Consider the following 21,079-nt stretch of genomic DNA (forward strand, 5'->3'; position numbering starts at 1 on the left):
TGCAACTCAATTCTTTTCTAGGTACCTTTCAAACAATTTTGGAATGAGTACTTTAAGAGAAATAGGCAATGAAATGCCCAGTTGCCTCATCCTGTCAGGCTTGGAATATGAGTCACCTGGCTTGGTTCCATTAAGATCATGATGGTGTTTACATTCAGAAAACTAACTTTGCATGGCTGGATAAATAAAAAGAGTATTTTGGGGTTTAGATATATCTAATCCCCGGTGGCAGCTGGTAAGGTCTTTTCAGAGCAGCAGTTTTGAGCATAAGCACACACTTTAGATTTAATGAAACATTCACTTAGTCTTCAGTTAAGTCTACTCTTATCAATTCTTCTCTGAAATGTGGGAAAAGATTGTGGTGTGCCACTATAAAACCCTAAAACAAGAAAATATAAGATACTGAAAGGTTTTTCTGTGCACCATAGTAATTTTTCCCTCTCTATGAACACATAGTACTCACTCTGAGTATCTTTCTCCAAATAATTTGTTCTTACTTCTCAAAGTCCTAGCTTTTAAGAGCATATATAATTTGATATTGGTAGTCATATTATCATTTTTCTGTTCACAGCCTGTAAGACTGCAACAGGGAAGACTTTTTACGAAGGATAAATAAGATACTATCGTGTGAACTCTGCTGCAGTCAAAGCCCACACCTTCAAATTAGTAAACATAATCACCTGTGTCTGTACCATCAGACTTCTGAATCAGGATGAACAGATTATCTCAAGAGAATTATCTGCAAAGTAGCTTTATCAAGCTCTGAAGTAATCAGTGTGATTAATCCCACTCTGAAGTGAGCCTAGTTTGATTTGGTTTGGGGTTCTGCTTTGGTTTTTTAATTCATGACTATGTAGGAACAGATTGCATTAGAAACCACAGAACTGAAGTCTGTCATCTTGAAACAAAGCTTTTCAGACCATTCTCAAAAGCTATGTAGAGACTTCCTGTGTATGCACATATATCTTTCCTGATACATTTAATTTGCCTTCTGAGGTCTCCAAGACCTTAGTGTGGATTTTTCCTCTTCAGTGTTCCTTTCCAAGGTTATTGCTTAATATCCAAAGTTACCAAAGTATGCCCCTGCTATGACAAACTCTCAGTTCTTAATTTCACAGTTTCATGGGTATTAATTATTGTGAAGAAAGCTTTCATGGGTTAAGAGCCAGAATTAAAACTTTATCAGCTAGTAGGTAATAGAAAGAGGGAAAGAAGACTTGAAATTTGTTGAAAACTGGTTGTTTCAACCCAGTTTATGCTTTGTCACTGCCACTCACTGACACATTTATGCTCAGAGCTTTCCTCCAGTTCATTACTTTCCTCCCAGCCCTTACAAGGTGAAGATTTGCTCACCTGTGAAAATCACCAGAAGTAAATTAAGCTATGCTAATCCAGATATTCTGTGCTGAGGTACTACAGAGCTTTATACTGAAGGACACATCTGAGACACAATATAGTCTGGTGTGAATTAGCAAATTAGATGGGGTGCAATACACACGGTTCACACACTATTTTCCCGTACCCTTCAGTATATGCAGCTGAAAGGTAACTGTTCAACTCATGCTTGGCTACTTCTTTTGGGTGGTTTCAAAGAGTACCTGAGCAACAAGGGATAGGTATGATCAGTCTCATCAGTCACCACAACATACTGGTATCTTTACTATTCTGTATAAAGATAAACTCTAATTTTGTTCAAGGACTAATTTTTGCCAAACACAATACTGCATTTTTCTTGACACAAGAGGGAGCTATTTAAACTCTTGTTTTTAAAAAAGCAGTTTGAAAAATGAAGACAAAATAAATACCTGAATACACAACTGGCCACACTTATGTCCTTTCAATATATCTCCTTTAAAAATAGACATTTTATTTCTGAACCCTAGATAATTTAATCTTATTCTAAATAATCCCAGTATACATAGCAATTATTGGATTTTTCTGTGTGCAGCTATCACAGTGAGAATGTACAGAATGCACTGTGGCACAAGTGCAGTCAAATTATGCTATTTTTAAGTAGTTTTAATAATGCAGTTTAAAGAAAGGTTCTTAATGAGTTGCTTAACAAAACTGCCAGCCTTGTTCTTGGGTCAAGCCTCAAATAATCCTCAGATCACACAGGGCCTCTGTTCCTTGGGTTATTAGCTTTTGTAGGGCAGCTCTATATTTTCAGGTTCAGAGAAGAACTCGTTCTCCCTTTCACCAAAATAAGGATCAGCAGAAAACCTGGACACTTTTCAATGTCAAAGAAAAAAGAGTTACCTGCAGGGAGGTTAGAAGTGAGCTGTGCTGCAGCAGATCGCAAAGACTCATCACCTCACTGGTGCATGTGCTGACAGATTGCCCTGGATCCCTGCCAGCTCCCCTTGCAATTGTGCAAGGCAGGCTATATACATCAGGATAAATGAAAGAATACAGTAGGAGGAAGGGGGGAAAGGTCGTAACTGAAAGAAAACTGATCAGGATACTGCAGGACATATTTCCTGAGACATCCTAGAGGTTTCAGGATACTTTGTATTGTGAATATTTAAAACAGAATGAGTGAAGATACACAGCAGTCTTTCTGTGAAGGACTTGAAGTTAGATAAACATTTTAGTATAGAAATTAATATTATTTTGGCATCAATTTGGTGATCATTGCTCTTGAGAAGAATGTAAACTCAACCTTGGTACTACTGTAATCCAGCATTTGAACCACTGTTTATTTAGATTTAGCAACTAGCAGTACGTTATGATTTTAGGGTGACAGCAGTGTTTTACTTCAAGTTAAACTCTTTCTGCTGTATTTTGGATATAAGGAAACCATTCTGATCAGAGATTGTGAGTTGTTGGAACATAGAACATCTACACTATTCTGCATTTAAATTACTTGTTAACCCTGTGGTTGTACAGAACTGCAATTTATGTAGGTCCATTTGCCATACCTACCAGTTAAGTTTTACAGATAGCCATAGACATAATATTATTAATTGCCTAGTTTACTTGGAAGCACAGCTCTATATGGTCAAAGCACAGTGAGGCACAGTTCATCCTAATGTATTACCCCAGGAGAGTTTTCCTGTAAGAATCTATTCCTATGAAAGCCTGTTAATGTGAATATCTATTCAAAACAATGTTTCCCCTAGTGAAAGTAGAACCATTGAGTTGACAAGTCTAATCCAATTTTATTTCTGGTAGGATAGTTGAGCCAGGCAATCTCAGTACAATATTTTTTCTAGTCATGTTCTTTTATCATATATGGGTATTCTGCTTCTCTTCACTGTAACTTTTCACCTTAAACTCTTCCCTGCATATGTACAAAATACAGCACACAGGTGAGGAGGATCAAAATGTATAAAGTCAAATGGATGCCACTGGAGGCAATAAATGAAAAAGTTTTGGTATGATACATAAAAATAAAAGTAGTCTAACAGCAAGTTATTTTAATCAATGACTGCTCAGTAGATACCCTTTTGAAGTTTAACATTTATAATATGCAAAAAGAATCACACGATAAACGTGCTTGCCAGTGGGACAAACCCTGCATATGGTCCTTTACCATTACTAACTTCTGAGACTGACATGTCTTTTCTATTGTCTTTGTATATACTACCTCCCAGTCTTCAGTTCAGAACCCTGGTTTCATGAGACAGTTTCCTAACATCCAGAGTAATTCACATTCTGATATCAATACAAATAATGAAATAATATGCATCCACTAAGTGTTGGCTGCTGATGTTAACCTTTCATCTAGTGTATGTGCTTTGGTTTCCTCCCTCAATATATAACAGGGCAAGAAGGTGGACTCTGAGTCATTTTGGCTTAGGCCAGAGTGAGTCAGGAACTCAGCAACTCATTTGGGAGTATTGATCACATTCCTAATTATCCAAAAGAGAGAAAATTGCTGGTTATAACAGAGACAGGCAAGATTCTTTAGGAGCAGTGTAAATCCAGTTTTGTATTTTAACATCTTGAGAGAGAGTAGTCTAGATTTTCTGATAAACCACTTGCAAATAATAATTTTTGCAGCCATTACTGCTGCAAGAGTCCCTAAATCTGAGGATTTAGAATATGGTCTAGGGTGAACAATCCAATTATATTTAGCAACTTCTGTAAGAAGCCTTTCTTCTTGCATTTTTCTGGGCACCCTGGCAACCACAAAACATTAAAAGAAATAAAAACTGGACTTAGCATAAGTCTTAGTGGCAGTACCAAAACATAACATTGACTTTGGATTTGTGTTCATATTTATGTTTCTTCCTTCAGACCCACTCAGATGTTTCTACTCCATATGGCTTCTAGTGTGGCAGTACAGTAAACTTCTGTTAGCTACTAACACAGAACCCTACATATTCTCACTGTACCATTCCCAGCTAACAGCTTCAGTGCCTAGAACTGTATAACATTAGCACAGTTTGTTCCCATAATAGGTTACCTTTTGGTCTAAAAGCCTAACTAATTAATTCAGGTGCAGCACTGGGCTGACATGTCTGTTTCCAGTCTGGAAATGGTCAGGTATGATGCTTACTTGGGATTGCTATGCTGTGCCATTGCACAACATGGGGAGCACTGACAAAATACCCAACTCTGCTGTCTATGATCCTATGTTCCATTCGTTTGCCTTATTACTGTAAGCTACCATAAGCAAGTGTCATAGCAGTGCACTATGTCTAAAGCTCTCTCCCATGGTTACAGCATATCCAAAGACACTATCACTGTCTAAGGCAGGCTTATACCCACGGGAACATCCCTTCTCTCATTGGAATGGTGGTAGGAGAAGATGGAGGCTGGCATTCCCCCTTGATGCAAACCTTGTGGGGCCTCAGACTTTCTGCCCCTTTCACATCAGAACTGAATCTGCCCTTAATCCAATAACCCAATTAGGTCAGACTCCACTGGGAAGCTGTAAATGCAGTACATCCAAAAGACCAGGCTTTCCACACCACATGAAGAGTCTCACACGCTTCCTAAGCTTTAAGAAGCCAACTAAGTAGCCCCAACAGGTAATGAATACTTCTTTCACAATAAGACTTTAGCATCATCACTGTTACCTGTTGAGATTTTGTAAGTTTCAGCTTTGTCTTTTTGAGATGTACTACTTTTCACAAGCTACAAATGCCTGCAGCTCTTAAGAATTAAGAGCATTCATGAGTATACTGAAACTGAATTTCATCCCCTCCTTATAGCAGTCTGTCAGCTTCATATGCCACTTAGTTACCAGCACCATACAAGCTTTAAGTGGGTTTTTTTGTAGTGTATTGACAAAACGTACACAGGCTTTCCCTCTGTCTTGCAAGTGGATATGGCACCCTTCCTAGGGACTCCCAAGGTAAGAGTTATTAGTACCAGTTAGCCAAGATGTCTTTAAAGAAATATCACACCACAAATCAAGAAAAATCCTTAAAATGTTCCTAATTAACAACAAAAAATCACCACCAAAACCAAAGAAACAGTACCACCCAAAGAGTCAAAATCATCAAGAGTCCCACTCAGGAATTACATAGGTAGAAGTCTCCACATACAGAGAGAGTTTTAGAGGCCAACAACTGTCTTAAGTTTATCCGCTCCACCTTTTTCAACAAACAGCCAAAGAATATTCACATTGCATTGGTGGAAAATTACAGGATAGTGCCTCTTTTCATCCCCTTTGCTTGTTATCTTGTATTTACACAAGAATATTATTTGATAATTAGCCTGTTCTATTTAAAACATATGTTCTAAGATTAAGAACACTATATACAAGATGCTTTAATGCACAAACATTTTTTTGTTACATTTAGAGCCAAATTACTACAGCTGAGTCAAGTATCCCAGATCTTATCAGTCAGCTCCCTCACACTCTTAACTATTTTTTGTTTACATCCTTGATCTCAAGGCAACATAGGTAATACCTTTACCAGTCAGTAGTTGTTGCTTTCTCAGCAAAAAGAGAAATACACCAGCTATTGTAAGATAAGGTCTCCATTCTTCTGCTGTTCTCAGAGCAAAAGGGAATACACATACCAGCAGATTACAAAATCAAGCAACTCTAAATGAAAATTCTTACCATTGGAGGGCTCAAAAAAAAATCCAAAGTACAATCAAAAGCTATGACTTCCTGAAAAAAGCTATATGACTTCCTTTTAGCAGGCTTGTTCTCTTATATAGTGTGCTCTTACCAAAGTGTCAGCATTTGCTGATGGGCTACAGGGTCTCAGCTGTACCTGCTTCCTGGCCATTTAACCCCTGCCTTTCTGGTCCCAGATTTCAGCAGATGTAGCTGCAGAAAAGGAGGTTTAAGGTTTTTGATTGTTTAGCAAGACATAGCTTTAAGAATTTGTAGTGTCCCCCAAAACACAATATAACTCACCACATCTTCTTTTCTCCTGCACAATTTCCTGATTTTTTCCTTATTTGTTCCATTTTTTTTTACTTACTTCCTTTCCTATTTGTTAACTACCAGAAGAGATAACAGGTGTAAAATTTCATCTGAAAAAGGAAAGGAAGAAGTTAGGCAGGGACCTCACAAGAGAAAATGTACTCATTTATGTGACAGTATCAAGTGTTTTCTTTGGTTTTGTTTTGTTATAGTGACAAGGACAAGGTTGGCTTAAGATTAGCAAGACTTCTTATACTGATTCTAACATTCAAATAATTCTGTGTAACTAGAAGGAGCTATTTAAGGAAAAGGGAAGGACTGAAGAGCAGCAAACGGATGGATGGAACAAAAAGGACTTGTGGAAACACTTGTTGGCTATGCTTTCACTATAATTGGACCATGGTGCATTAACAGTAAAAAAAAAAGATCTTAGATATTGAAAACACATTCTAAACCCCACTCCTTTTTAATGCAAACTTTTTGAAGTCTCAGTGTCTTTAGAGTGTCACGCAGGTACCTACTTAAGCACCTAAACCCACCATTTAAGCACTACTGATTTTTTCATATTGGTATCTATTAGGTGTTCTTTAGTTTCTATTGTCAGTCATGTGTATGTTGAAGTCCACACAACGTCGTAAGCCTTCCCAGAAAGAACCATTGAGTTGTGATATTTAATTCTAACATATTTTAAGATTTCATATTATATACTTTACTGCATGTCAGTGTCATGATCAGTAATTATTTTAATTGACTAAGAAAGAATGCAGGCGCCTGTATTTTTAGGAGCTTCTAGCAAGACCCATCGTTCAGTTGTGTAAAGTCCTGTGGCTTTTGGCTGACCAGCTAGCATTACACCATTGAATGAACTAGACCAAAATTTTTGTCAAACAGAATAACACCACAGAAACCCCATAGAAAAGGATTTGCTGTCTATATCTTCTTAAAGAAAAGCTCAACAGTACTTTTTCATAGAATCACAGAATGGTTTGAGTTGGAAGGGACCTTAAAGATCACCTGGTTTCAACACCCCTGCCTTGGGTGGGGACACATTCCACTAGACAAGGTTACTCAAAGCCCCATCCGACCTTGCCCTGAACACTTCCAAGAATGGGGCATCCACAACTTCTCTAGACAACCTGTGCCAGTGTCTCATGACCCTCAGAGTAAAGAATTTCTTCCTAATATTTAATCTAAACCTGACCTCTGTCAGTTTAAAGCCATTCCCCCTTATCCTATTGCTACATATCCTTTTAAAAAGTCCCTCTCCAACTTTTTGGCAGGCTCCCTTTAGCTACTGGAAGGCTGCTTGAAGGTCTCCCTGGAGCCTTCTCTTCTCCAGGCTGAACAACCTCAACTCTCTCAGCCTGTCTTCACAGAGGAGGCACTCCAGCCCTATGAGCATCTTCATGGACTTCCTCTAAACTCGCTCCAAGAGGTCCACATCCTTCTTATGTTTGGGACCCCAGAGCTGGATGCAGTACTCCAGGTGGTATTTCACAAGAACAAACTAGAAGGGGAGAATTACCTCCCTCAGCCTGCTGGCCACACTTCTGGATACCCAGGACATGATTGGCCTTCTGGGCTGCAAGCACGTGTTACCAGGTCATGTTAAGCTTCTCATCCACCAACACTCCCAAGTCCTTCTCCTCATGGCTGCTTTCAATCCGTTCTTGGCCATCCTGTAACTTGTGCTTTGAATTGCCCAAACCCACATGCAGGACCTTGCACTTGGCCCTGTTGGACTTCACGAGGTTCTGACGGACCCATGTCTTAAGCCTGTCAAGATCCCTCAGATCCCTCTGGATGGCATCCTTTCCCTCCAGTGTGTTGACCACACCACACGTCTTGGTGTTGTCAACAAACTTGCTGAGGTTCCTTAGGTAATCTTGAACCTGGTCTTCTCCTAGAAGAGAGCAGTTCTTGGGCAGTTCCCAATCCCTCCCTTTGCAATTCAGGCAGTGTGGTTGGAGTGCTTTTCTTTGAAAGAGAAAGAATAGTCCAATGAGACTGATTTCCTAAGAAAAATTTGCTAATAAGTCCTCTTAATACTATACAGACTTTTTACTAGAATAACAATATTTACTGTTATGGGCCAAATTTTTATGAAAATATCAATTGGTTTGTTAACCAAGAATCCTAAATAGAATGATGGAGCTGAGAAGAGAGCAATGTATTATTTCCTAAGTAAGTAAGTAAAAACCATGGAGAATTCAGAGATTTAGACTTGCAGTTTAGATGGGAGTTGGAGGTAGAACAAATTACTGGCTTCAAACTCATCTTCCTCATTAAAGCTTTCAGAAGAGTCCCATTCACTAGATCCCACCCTTGCCCTGAGAGGTCCTGACTGCTAAAAGCTTTATGATAGATAGCTAGTGCAGCCCAGCTCTGCTCTCTGCATAGTGATTCTTGATCAACAAGAAAATTCAAGATCTATGGACTGGACACTTCTCAGAACACCTGCTATTTAGATAATGTTTCTTCCTGGTTTTCCTTTGAATTGAGACCCATAGAGCAGGCTCTGTGCTTAGTCAGATATGTGAGAGATGATCATCTGTGAGAGGCCTAAGAAATTACATAAAATTTGATTTATAAGTTTGCCATTGTCTTCTCTCAAACTCACCATTAATATATTAGTTTTGCTTTGTGATATGTCTAATATATTTTTCCTCCTTTTCACCTCCCTCCAAAAGCATGTCTTTGCAACACTTACGTTAACATTCTATGTAAAATAGTTTTTGAATTTGCTTCATTTTTCAGGGTAAAAATAGTTTGAAATCCAGAATAAATCAAATAAGACAGCAGAAATATAATTTGAAGAAGGCAGGGTTAGTACACAGTTATTATGGTGTGTACATACATCTGAAAACAGCAATAAAGCACAAGAGACCATTGTCTTTATCCTACAGCTGATGGCACACTCATAATCCTAGCAACTATACATATAATATGATATTAGTAACCAAGTGTTTTTTGCAGTATGAGGCAAAGCTCAAAGTGTCAACAAAATGGGCAGTTTTGTTATGGGAGACATTAAGAACTGAAATAATTTAAAAAAATAAATCTTTTATTGTTTCTCTAAAATGAGGTGTGGTGATTTAACCGCATGGCTCCAAACAGTAACAGGAGGAAAGCAGTTAAATGTCTATGAATCAGAAAGAGTATTAACCTCTTACAGTTTCATCTTTTCTAAAGCCAATTAAATACCGTGTGAGGTGGCTGCATTGCTGACTAATAATAGTATGATGCCAAAGGGGTTTTTGTTCTGATTTTCACATTTTGTAGATTTTAGGAACACAGTAGTTGTAGATTTTTAGAGGGTTAATATTTCTAACAGTTTAAGTTTAATGCTTTTCTATCACTACCCCTGTCCCAAAACAGGGAGCTCAAATTCCTTTAGTTAATTAATCTTGTTTAGACTCCTTTCCAAGGTAGAACTGAAGGATATCAGAAGGCCTACAGAACGAAACATAAACACAGGTCAGAGTGACCCAGAAGTCAAAATTGGATGAGCTCCAAGAGACCTTTGTGTGCCCGAGGAAGAAGAGTTGATGAAGACAGAGGGTCTTGATGACCCCAGACCCAATTCCAGGGGTTGGACCAGGGGTGGGACTGGGACTGGACTGAGAAATGTGTAAAGCAATGATTGGAGAGATCTTATTATAAAAGCCATGGAAACTAGAAGTGGGGCACATGCATGTCATCATGTATTCCTGTGGGCTGTAGGCCCTGTGTTATTTAAGGACCTTTACTTTTTATCTTACCCTACACTAACGTGCTCAGAGTCCTGTTTTTGGGGGAAGGGTCATTTCACAGCATCAGTATTTATCAGCAATTCTTAAATCAGTCTATTATCACAAGATTAATTAGTATCATAATTTTATTCTTCATTAATTAAGTAAGCAATTTGTAGCTAATTGCTAACTCCTTGAGTTTCTCAGAAATCCTTCCTCAGGATATTGTTTTCTTTCTGCCTCTGTGGTATTGCCTCTAATGGGATGCAGCACAGCTGTTGAACGAATCCACATGCTTTTTCAAAAAATTAGGTAAATGACATGGTATCTGACACTTCTTACGTATGTGTAGTCGGTTCATGTGATCTCATTTCCATTTCTCATTTCCAAATTTGCTGATGACACCAAGCTGGGAGGGAGTGTCGATCTGCTGGAAGGCAGGAAGGCTCTGCAGAGGGATCTGGATAGACTTGAGAGATGGGCTGATTCCAATGGGATGAAGTTCAATAAGGCCAAGTGCCAGGTCCTGCACTTTGGCCACAACAACCCCCTGCAGCGCTACAGGCTGGGCACAGAGTGGCTGGAAAGCAGCCAGGCAGAAAGGGACCTTGGAGTACTAATTGACAGGAAGCTCAACATGAGTCAACAGTGTGCCCAGGTGGCCAAGAAGGCCAATGGGATCCTGTCCTGTATCAAAAATAGCGTGGCCAGCAGGACCAGGGAAGTGATCCTTCCCCTGTACTCTGCATTGGTGAGGCCACACCTTGAGTACTGTGTTCAGTTCTGGGCCCCTCAGTTCAGAAAGGATATTGAGGTGCTGGAGCGGGTCCAGAGAAGAGCAACAAGGCTGGTGAAGGGACTGGAGCACAAGTCCTATGGGGAGAGGCTGAGGGAGCTGGGGTTGTTTAGCCTGGGGAAGAGGAGGCTCAGAGGTGACCTCATCACTGTCTATAACTACCTGAAGGGAAGTTATAGCCAGGTGGGGGTTGGTGTCTTCTCCCAGGACAAGGGGGCACGGGCTTAAGCTCTGCCAGGGGAAATTTAAGTTGGATATCAGAAAAAAAATCTTTCCAGAGAGAGTAATCAGGCATTGGAATGGGCTGCCCGGAGAGGTGGTGGATTCACCATCCCTAGAGATTTTTAAACACAGATTGGACGTGGTGCTGGGTGCCATGATCTAGTAAATGGACTAGAGTTGGACCAAGGGTTGGACTCAGTGATCTTGGAGGTCTTTTCCAACCCAATCGATTCTATGATTCTATGATTCTATGATTCTGTGATCAGGCATTGGAATGGGCTGCCCAGAGAGGTGGTGGATTCACCATCCCTAGAGATTTTTAAACGTAGATTGGACGTGGCGCTGAGTGCCATGATCTAGTAAATGGATTAGAGTTGGACCAAGGGTTGGACTCGATGATCTTGGAGGTCTTTTCCGACCCAATCGATTCTATGATTCTATGATTCTATGTAATTCATTTATTTCCTCTCTCCTATTCAGTTCTGACAGCATCTTTGGATTTCTCTGAAGAGTTCCTCAAGTGGAAAGTGGATCCAGTGGAGAGTACAACATGTGGCTAAAGAAGATGGGAATCCCTTGTGAGTACTTCTGTCAGAGTAGATAGAATAAGAAGGATAGTGAAAGTTTGTTGCATGTAACTTTGAACTGAAATATGTCCTATCACTTTAAATGAGTGGCTTTGCTTGGGGCCCATCGTGACCAAAGAAAGTTGTCATGGAAACCTTGATGGTATAATAACTATCCAGGCAGATCAATAAAGCCCCAGAGACTATGTAATACGGTGTCCATTTACTCTGGAAGACTTTGACTTCTGTCTAGGAAAGCAATATGGATGTGGTTGATTAAAATAAATTATTTTTTATATTTTATTAGTATCCAATAATGAGATACAAATATTTTTTTCTTGTCTATCAAAGAAAATTACTGCATGGCACTTCAATTTATTCACTGGTAAAAATATTCTAAAACTGTTTAGAGAAGCCAAGTGTGGTAGCTAAAGAAGGTTTTGTTCCAGAAGTTAATTTTGCTCCAAGTTCTTCTCCCTTCCACATTGTCCACACTCTTGCTGTAATTACTATGACAGTGTTCTTTCCTAGTAGCTTGATATCTCTGTATGCCAATCCATTACACATTGCACACACAACCAAAGTATCAATGATACCACTTGAGATAAATGTCATCCTGTACAAAAAGAATGTGCATAATTAGTCTTGTTTAATTTGCATGTTTCACATTGTAAGTGCAAAGGGTTAAATAATCACACGCTTGTAGTTGAAAATGTTTAAAAAGTGCTTGAAAAACTTTTGTGAAAGTTGAAAAGATGATTGGAACGCTTATTGAGTCCTCTGAGTCATATTATTCTAGTTATCCAAGTCAAGAATTTAAGTGGCATGTGTGTCCTTTCACATAGGTTTTGGAGCAGTTTCCTAAATTCATCACATTTTTATGTAGCTACCACAAGAGAAAGATGAGAACTAAAAGAAATGTCAAGATTGTGTGCAAACTGGATACTTAGACTCTGAATCTCTCCAGGGTCATGGTTTGCCCTTTGAAGTTATGTAAGGTAACTATTCAGAATAGTCCAGTTATGTACACTGGCATCATGTGGGACACAGTTGTGTCTTAGATTGTACACATCACTTGCAGGACAGTTAAAAATAAAATTTCAATTCAAACTGTCTCCCTCTGAGTTTCAAAACTGTCATGAACACAATCTGTTCACACAGTACTGCTATACACCAGGACTGGAGGTAGTCAGGATGTGAATAAGGGTGCTAATGAACAGCACAACCCATCCCCTGTCATATGACATGGAGAGCACATCAATCTCTACAGAGGAAATGGGGTCAAGCAGGAACTGGAGCTTCTTTATGTGCCCCCTGGTAAATATACTATTCCTTCTGAAAAAAAACCCCAAACTAAAAATATAGGTATATAGGGGCACTCAAAAGAATAGACTCCTCCTTTTGGTTTTCAGAGTTAATGTGTATGTGATTTTCATCAAATATCTGCATGCATGAGACCTGTCAGTGGATACAGTCAACTGGTTAGTACTCTGTAAGATTCCCTACACAACATTCCTTTAAGCAGATGCTATCTGAGTGAAAAAATCATGTATGAACAAAAAATACTAGAGTGGAGGATCAGTTTTGCACAGGTGAGGAACTGTGAGGAGAGAGTCTCTGTTTACTTCCCTGAGTAGTTTTTCTTCAGAGGGAAATGGATCCAAGAAATAACCTTTGTGACTGTTCAGTGTGAGGTAACCTTGCAGCCACAAATGTACCCAAGTTGTCCATGATTTTAGAACATTGGTCTGTGTACGGATGTGTTTGTCTCTCTGAAGAGTACAAGTGGTCTAACTGGATGTCTAAAATATCTATAAGACCTCTATGTATTTACAGAATCAAATGATAATTTCAGTCTTGACTTCACCTATAAATGGATTGGATTCCTTCTGTTTGGTGTTTAACTCAAGACCCATTTAGAGTCTGTTTTTTTGCTATTCTTACTCAGATACATGTCCCTTGGAGGACAAACCAGTAAAGAGTTTGTATGGTGGTATCTTATTACCCCCATCAAAGCCTTAAAAATAGCAATTCAATACAGTATTTAGCCCTGAATATGAAAGGGTTTGGTGTTAGAATGGATGATTGTGTCAGGTTAAAACCTGTTTAAAGGCTGCTTTGTTATCTGAATGAGCTAAAAGCAGGTATGTCTGCTATATAAATTGTGGTAATAGCCCAGCTGGAAAGTAAATGTCCCCCAAGACAGATCCAGCTAGTGAATGATTTTAACTGCAGCATAATTCACTAATGTGAGCAGGATAGCAGTTCGCAATCATATTATGACTGAATTATTACTGTGGAAACCTATATTGCTATTTCCACCACAAATTCTGCCCTGGCTTGCATGTCTAAAGGAGACTCTGTCCTTTCACATTTGTTCTATCTTTATTCACTATTGTATTTTTAACCTTCATTAAAAAAAATATAAGGGATATCGTTATTCTTTGTTTTCAAAAAAGCACTGTGTAAAGTGTTGGCCTGAGACAATTGCATATCTATTTGCAAACCAGGAAAGAATTATTATTTTTTTAAGTGTTGAGACAGAATAAAGAAAACATGTAATTTTAGTGTACATTTTAAGTGTTACAGTTAGGACCCTTCTGCATAAACTGGGTCAAGATGGTTTGGGTGATAAGACAGAACTGCTTAATAGTTTTTAAATTTAGATTGTAACCTGTCAGTTGGCTGCAAGAAATCAGTTGCTGTCTTATATGAGAGATCAGAATTTTATTTGACTTACATTATCTTACAGTGTATTCAGGAAAAAAAGTATGATGGGCGGGGAATGTAAAATAATTCTTGTGATTGTCTCTTTCTCCAAAAGGTTTATGTACTTGTGTCTTCTATCAGTATTTGTGTAGAAGAAATGTCTTTTTTTCAGTTTTATCTGGCAAAACATGATTGTATATGTAAAAATTCACATGAGTCTCTGCTGGCATATCATAACTAAATAGTATTTGCATAAATCCAAATTTAACTCAGAGTTCACCAATACTTTTTAACTACCTGTCTTAGGTTCTGGTGAGCATTACTTTAGAAAGAGCTGTCTTACTGCCTCAAGGAGTTGCAGGAATGAAAAAGCTCTGCAGGCATTCATGCTGGAGGAACACGTCTCAAGGAGTGATACAGCTTACTTCATATTTGTTAAACTACCAGCTGTGAGGAAAATTAATGGGTTTTATTTCAAGGCAGGTATAGTGGTTGTTATAACAGACATTGTTACAAGATAAGGCAGGTGGAACTGAAAGCATGTAGGGCAGAGGCCCCATTTGGGCCCCGGCATAAGGACCAGATGCATAGGGATTAGGGAACTGAACAAGTGTGATAACATGAAGACCATGTAGTTATGTAAGTTGTAAGCCTGAGGTGAAAAGTTCAGCCTGAGGAAGACGCAAAGCCTTCATCCCCATGACCTCCGAAGACCCCAGCCCTCAGTTATCAGAAGGTGGAGTCAGCCTGCACAGGAGTGGTTTAGGTTCCTGGAATAGGCGTTGGCATATGAGACTAACTGGTTATACATAACAGAGCCTTGAAACCTAAATGTGTGCTCAGATCCTTCATGGTCTGATGCACCCAGAGCTGCTAGTAAAATTCCTTTGCTTCTCATGTTATTGCCATCCTAGCACTTTTTTTACAGCGAGATATTTCTCACACTGTCAATAGGAAAGCTGTGATTTTTTTTTCAGTTTTGGAATATGATATGCTGTCATATTTGAAATATGATACTCATCTCACAGACACTAGCTTTTACTAAATTACATTCATACTACTAGAGCAGCTCTGAATTATGATGTCCAGTTGAAAGATTCTGCCATTACCAATATCCAGAAAAAGCCTTGCTAAAATTTTATTCTTTCTGCAGTAGTAACTTCACAGTAGTCCCTGAATTCAATATTGCCAATGGAGTTTTCTAGCAATGTAGTCATAGGCTTTGACACTTTGGTTATCTGAGGCATGGATATTCTGAGCTTTAGTCAATGTCTAAGGAATTGATGAATATTTATAAATTACTAACCTAAATACTTCTGCAAAAGTAGAGTAGTGGGAGGAAATAGATTCTTCTATTGCAGCTTGTACTATTCCATGCCAGTCCTTACCATTTCTGAATTGCAGAAATAAATGTTGACTCCAGTCCTAGGAAAAATCATATTCTGTGGTTGCCTTGTGTGGTAGCTGTCAGGTCCTCTTCTGATGGACTGCACTGTTGCAGCACACCTAGTGGATACCTGTTAAGAAATAAATCTTATGCAAGTTTAAAAGTATCATGAAAATATGTATTGTTACATTAACAGTAGGTAAAATTGCACTTTTTCTATTAACTTCATATGTTTGAGAGCTTTTTACTCTCCTGTTTTCCTTTCAGTCCCTTCTATACTTGATTACATTTACTGTGTCAAGATCTATATGACAATGTCCCTTTCTATCTGCAAACTAGATTCTGTGGCTACCAAATATGAAATAAATTATTAGGTCATTCCAGCTGCCTTTGGATCTGTGATCTGGATGTCCTTTACCCTTTTATATTTGGTTATCTGAATGCAGCCTCAGAAATTTTGTTTTTTGGAATCTATTGATAACATACTGTTGCCACTCTCTTACCATTCCTCTCCACTATGATAGCTCACAGTAAAACTGGCATTTCAGAGGTGCTTGGTTTCTCAACTTGAATCCTAAGTTTCAACAAATCTGTCTATACTGATGAATTTCTTCTTTTATTCTCTCATAATATTAGAAGCCATTAGAATGCACCAGTTCTAGATATTTGGGTTATTGGTACATTTTGGGAAGTGATACTTTTCAGCCTCCTGTGCTTATCATCTTTTTACTGTTACAGGAAAAGTTTGTGTTCCTTTTATATAGCAATACTAAGACGGTCATGAGAAAGTGCTCTAAATTCATTTCCACAACACATCAATAGAATTTTTGTAGCATTACATGTCACTGTACATTTGCTCTAGCCAGGGAAATAATGTATTTATCTCATATATATATATATACATATGCATACATATATACATATATACACATACATATATACATACATATATACACACATATATATATATATGTATATGTGCAATAATACCTTTGACAGACATTTTATATTTCTGAGTGAGAAGTACTAGTACAGTAATCCACAATTTGCAAACACTGATTCTCCTAAGTTTCCAAAGATTAGGAAATACTCTCTAAGTCAAAAGGTCAGGTTAAGCACTTTTAGGTTTCTGGTTGTAAGAGAAAGGAGTATTTAATGATCCTCCTCCAGACCAGGCCCTTAACTGTCTTCCTTCTAGCAAACAATGCACACATAATGAGTAATGCTTATTCTGATGTGGAACCAGACACATACACTTGTACACAGGAATTAACAGATGCTCTCATATCCACGATAGTGGCAGAACTGCAAAGGCCAGGTCAGATTTACATTAATAACAAATGTATTCAGCATCTGTAACACATTATCTATAAGAAAGCATTTTCCTCAAATAACTGATTTTTCTTTTTTCATAAAAAAGATTGAACAGAAATAATTTCATTTGTAAAGAATGTTCTAGTAATACATGGAAATTAGACTAATTCTATTTACTTTTGCATTCCCTCTTTCCTGATGTTGAAAAGGTTGCATTATTTTCATCAGTAAAGATTGTAAAAGGTGCTGTTGAAACCTTGCAAATGACCTTTAATTTAAAAAGACAGTGTTTTAATTTTGTTGTCATGATGAATTGTTATTAAAAGGAGCATTTTTGATGTTGTCTGATGTTCTGTGCAGTGAACCAAGACTGTGCTGTTTTCCTTTAATTTTTCCTGCTTTCATGCTACTAAGTGGCAAAAAAGGAAAGCCAATACTGTGGATATTTCTGCATGCTTGTTTTGGAGTTCATGAATCCTGTCTAGTAATTTAGTACAAACTGCAGGGATAGAAAGATTCTGCTTCACACCAAATTTACTTATTCATTTTAAAGTAAGTGTTGCTATCCTTTGTGTCTTTGGGGACTGACAAGGGAGGAAGGAAGGAGAAAGAAAACTTCCTGCCATAAAAACAGTAATATCAACCCTGATCTTTTTTGCTCTAATTGTAACACCACATCTCCACTCTGCAGAAGGCTGTTATTCAAGTAGTTTCAGTGCATGACTGTCTCTCATCTTTTTAAGACTCTGCTCATATAAATTTGTAGTCCTTGATAATCAGTCTCCTTGAACAGTTATTTCATGGAACGAAACATTCTTGGGTTTACATACGCACAATATCCTGTCCAAGAGGGACAAGAGGCAAATTACGCATTTCCATCAAAGAGGAACTGAAGTTGTTTTCTGATGGAGAATCTGAATCATTCAATTAACATTTCAAAGATATTTACTTTTTAAGAAAGAGCCTTTTTAATAATGATGTAATAAAAAGCATTTGAAACCATTGTGTAAAAGACTGATCTACTTAAGCAGCTGTAAAAGTATTCCTTCAGTACTGCAATATTAGGTGAACTGGTTTGTATAAAGATTTTTCTTTTATTTTTCTTAAAAACGTCTTTTCTTCAAAACTATGCCACCAATTTTCCAACTTTTTTTTGATAGGGTTGCTTTGGAAGCCACACTTTCTGACTTCCCTAACTATCATAGAGTGATGTATTTTCTCTCTCTTAATAATACTTCAATATCTCTTTCTTATCTACTATCAAGACAGCAATTTTTAAAGAAAAAATTGTTTTGCTGATATTAAATTTGCACAGATATTATTCTAACTCTGTCTAATTACATCTGCCAGATAATTACTGCTCAAGATAGTTTTAATTTCACTTTAAATGAGAACAATGTTGATACAGGTGATACTAACATAGACTCCCAGGTAATTATAAATAGTATCCCAGAGAATTTGAATACAATTATGTTAGATAACAATTCTGATATAAATTAACTATTGTTTTATACCGACATGTATGTCTCACACAGAATTTTTCCTATATGATAGGGTATATGTTATTACTATGGATGTAGATGTTTGTTATATTTCTCATGGTTATTTTTCTTTGTTTATACTTCTGTGACATTTATATTAATATGCACGTGTTCTCTAAATTACTGAAGTGTTGTAAACTTTCAAAGCTTCAAAGAGCCGGTCATTTCTTCCACCTAGGCTTTGATTTTCCCAATTACTATTAGGGTTAATCAGTTATTTACACAAAACCAAGATGGAAACTGGTAGAGTCTGAAAGCGGTGCTGCAGGATTTCTGCTCTATTATTTTCTTTAATATCAGCTGTTTTGAAGGCTTGGAAATAGTCACAGTCTGTGTTACAAAGAAGATACAAAGTGACTTAGATGGTAGCAGATCCTATCTGCTTTTTCCAAACAAAGAAACAGGGCTGCTCCAGTCTGGGCCCCCGCAGGGTTACAAGTCCTGCCAGCAAAACTGCTCCAGTGTGGGCTCTTCTCTCTGTCGGTCCACAGGTCCTGACAGAAGCCTGCTCCAGTGTGGGCTTCATGAGTGATCTGACACGGGATCCTCCACCATCTTGCAATTGTATCTCTTCTCCACTGTGGACCTCCACGGGCTTCACTGTGTTCTTCATCATGGGCTGCAGGGTAATCTCTGCTTGGCACCTGGAGTGCCTCCAACACCTTCTTCTGCACTGACCTTGGTATCTGCAGGGCTGTTACTCTCACATTCTCATCCCTTTCTCCAGCTACTGTTTTACTGCTTAAATCTGTTATCCCAGAGGCACCACCACAATCACTGATGGGCCCAGCCTTGGCCAGTGGCAGATCCATCCTGAATCAGCTGGCATCGGCTTTGTTGGACATGCGGAAAGCTTCTGACAGTTTCTCACAGAAGCCACCCCTGTAGCCCTCCCCCTAGCAAAATCTTGCCATGCAAACCCAATGCATATGTGGTGTCATAATTGTCTCAAATTTTATTTTCCCAGGGCTAAGCGTGCCAGTCTCTTTAAGTCTTCCCTCAGAAGACTTCAAAGAATTCTCTTCACCTGATCCAGTTTATAGTTTTTTAACATAGATGTTTGGAAGTATAGACTGCATTTATGCAGCAACATCAAAAGTCCTTTACACAATAACATTTATACTTTCTTTGCTGGAAATAGTTTTCCTGAAGCATCATGTGATTTCTGTTGCCTTTTTCAAAGCTGTATTAAATGGGTGTCTTGGGTATTCTATGATGGCCATCCTTTTCCTATATTGCCTCCAGTTGTCTATATTTCATAGCAGCTCTCAAGTGCATAACACTGTATTTTGAAGTATTAAAATTTAATGCAGTTTCTATTACTTCAGCCCTCAAGGTCATACTGCACTTTGTGTATGATATTTTGTCCTCAGCCACACTGTTGCTGATTCACGGTTTTACATCAGCAAACAGTAATTAGTACATGTATTTTTTGTGTTCAGGTCATCAGTAAAAATATTAAGAAAAGACTGATCCTAAAATGGATCCTGGAAGATCTCCTTTAAGAATTGCCCCTCATTTGAGATCCACCTTCAGTACATATCATTATGTTCTGTTTAGCCCATTTCTTATCTACCTTGCATTTTTTGTGCTTGTTTCCTTCATCGTGTCCAAATAATATTCCATGCATAACAAGTCAGTGCTGAAAGTAATTGTGTTGTGTAATTGCTTATCTTTACTTCTTTAAAATAATGTAAGTCATTTAGGGAAAAAAACCTGGCAAAATCATCTTTCAGTACAGATCAAGGAGTGTTGTAGTGTAAGTGTTTTAATGTTACTTCATTTCTCATATCTGTGATATATTGCCATAAGTCCATGATGCTCAAGCTCAGTCTCTCCATGCACAAAGGTTTATTAGTTTCCTTCCATGTAATATGGGGCTGTCTACAAGTGAAGATATCAGCCATCGTTGGCCAATCTCAGGAGAATGCTCATAATTGGATAATAACATTGCTTTGTGGCTTGTCCTCATTTAACTGGTCATTCTTCTAGTGCAAGGTCGTACTCTGATATCATGGTAGGCAGAAATCCAGTGGTGTCTCAGTTCTAACCGAATCATCAGTCTTTCATTAAACTTTCATATGACTTAATTACTTCCATTCTATGTGAGCCAAATTCATCTTCAGTCAAGTGGTACTTCCAAAGTCTGATCACCATGTCTCTCCTTGTAAAAAGAAATAATTTATGTTTAGCACAATACCAAAGAGATATGTTCTGTCTCATCTGTGTTCAATGGCAAATCTCTTCTTTTCAAATGGAGATTGGAAGAGGATCCTAGGAACTACTACAATGCTGCAAGTACTCCTGGTAGCAGTAGGAGCAGGCATCATTCAGTAGCCCGCTTAGATTCTGAAAGCTAAGATTAATAGGAACCTTGTGCTTGTGCAAAACTTTATTGGCCAACCCTTGGAGCCAGCCAGACCCCCAGCATGGATGCTGTAATAGCCTTTCCCCCCACAGGAGAAAATCCCCTATCCTA

General features: G+C 38.3%; 1 long non-coding RNA gene across 1 annotated transcript in view; it reads left to right on the forward strand.

Annotated features, from left to right (window-relative positions):
• LOC139671873 (uncharacterized) overlaps positions 1–21,079 on the forward strand; it is a 33,685-nt gene that overhangs the window by 1,553 nt on the left and 11,053 nt on the right. Inside the window, exon 2 of the long non-coding RNA XR_011697802.1 lies at positions 11,564–11,661. This is a non-coding gene — a long non-coding RNA (uncharacterized lncRNA). The remainder of the gene's footprint in view (positions 1–11,563; positions 11,662–21,079) is intronic.

The sequence above is a fragment of the Pithys albifrons genome, chromosome 5 (assembly GCF_047495875.1).
Source record: "Pithys albifrons albifrons isolate INPA30051 chromosome 5, PitAlb_v1, whole genome shotgun sequence".
Classification (NCBI taxonomy): Eukaryota; Metazoa; Chordata; class Aves; order Passeriformes; family Thamnophilidae; genus Pithys; species Pithys albifrons.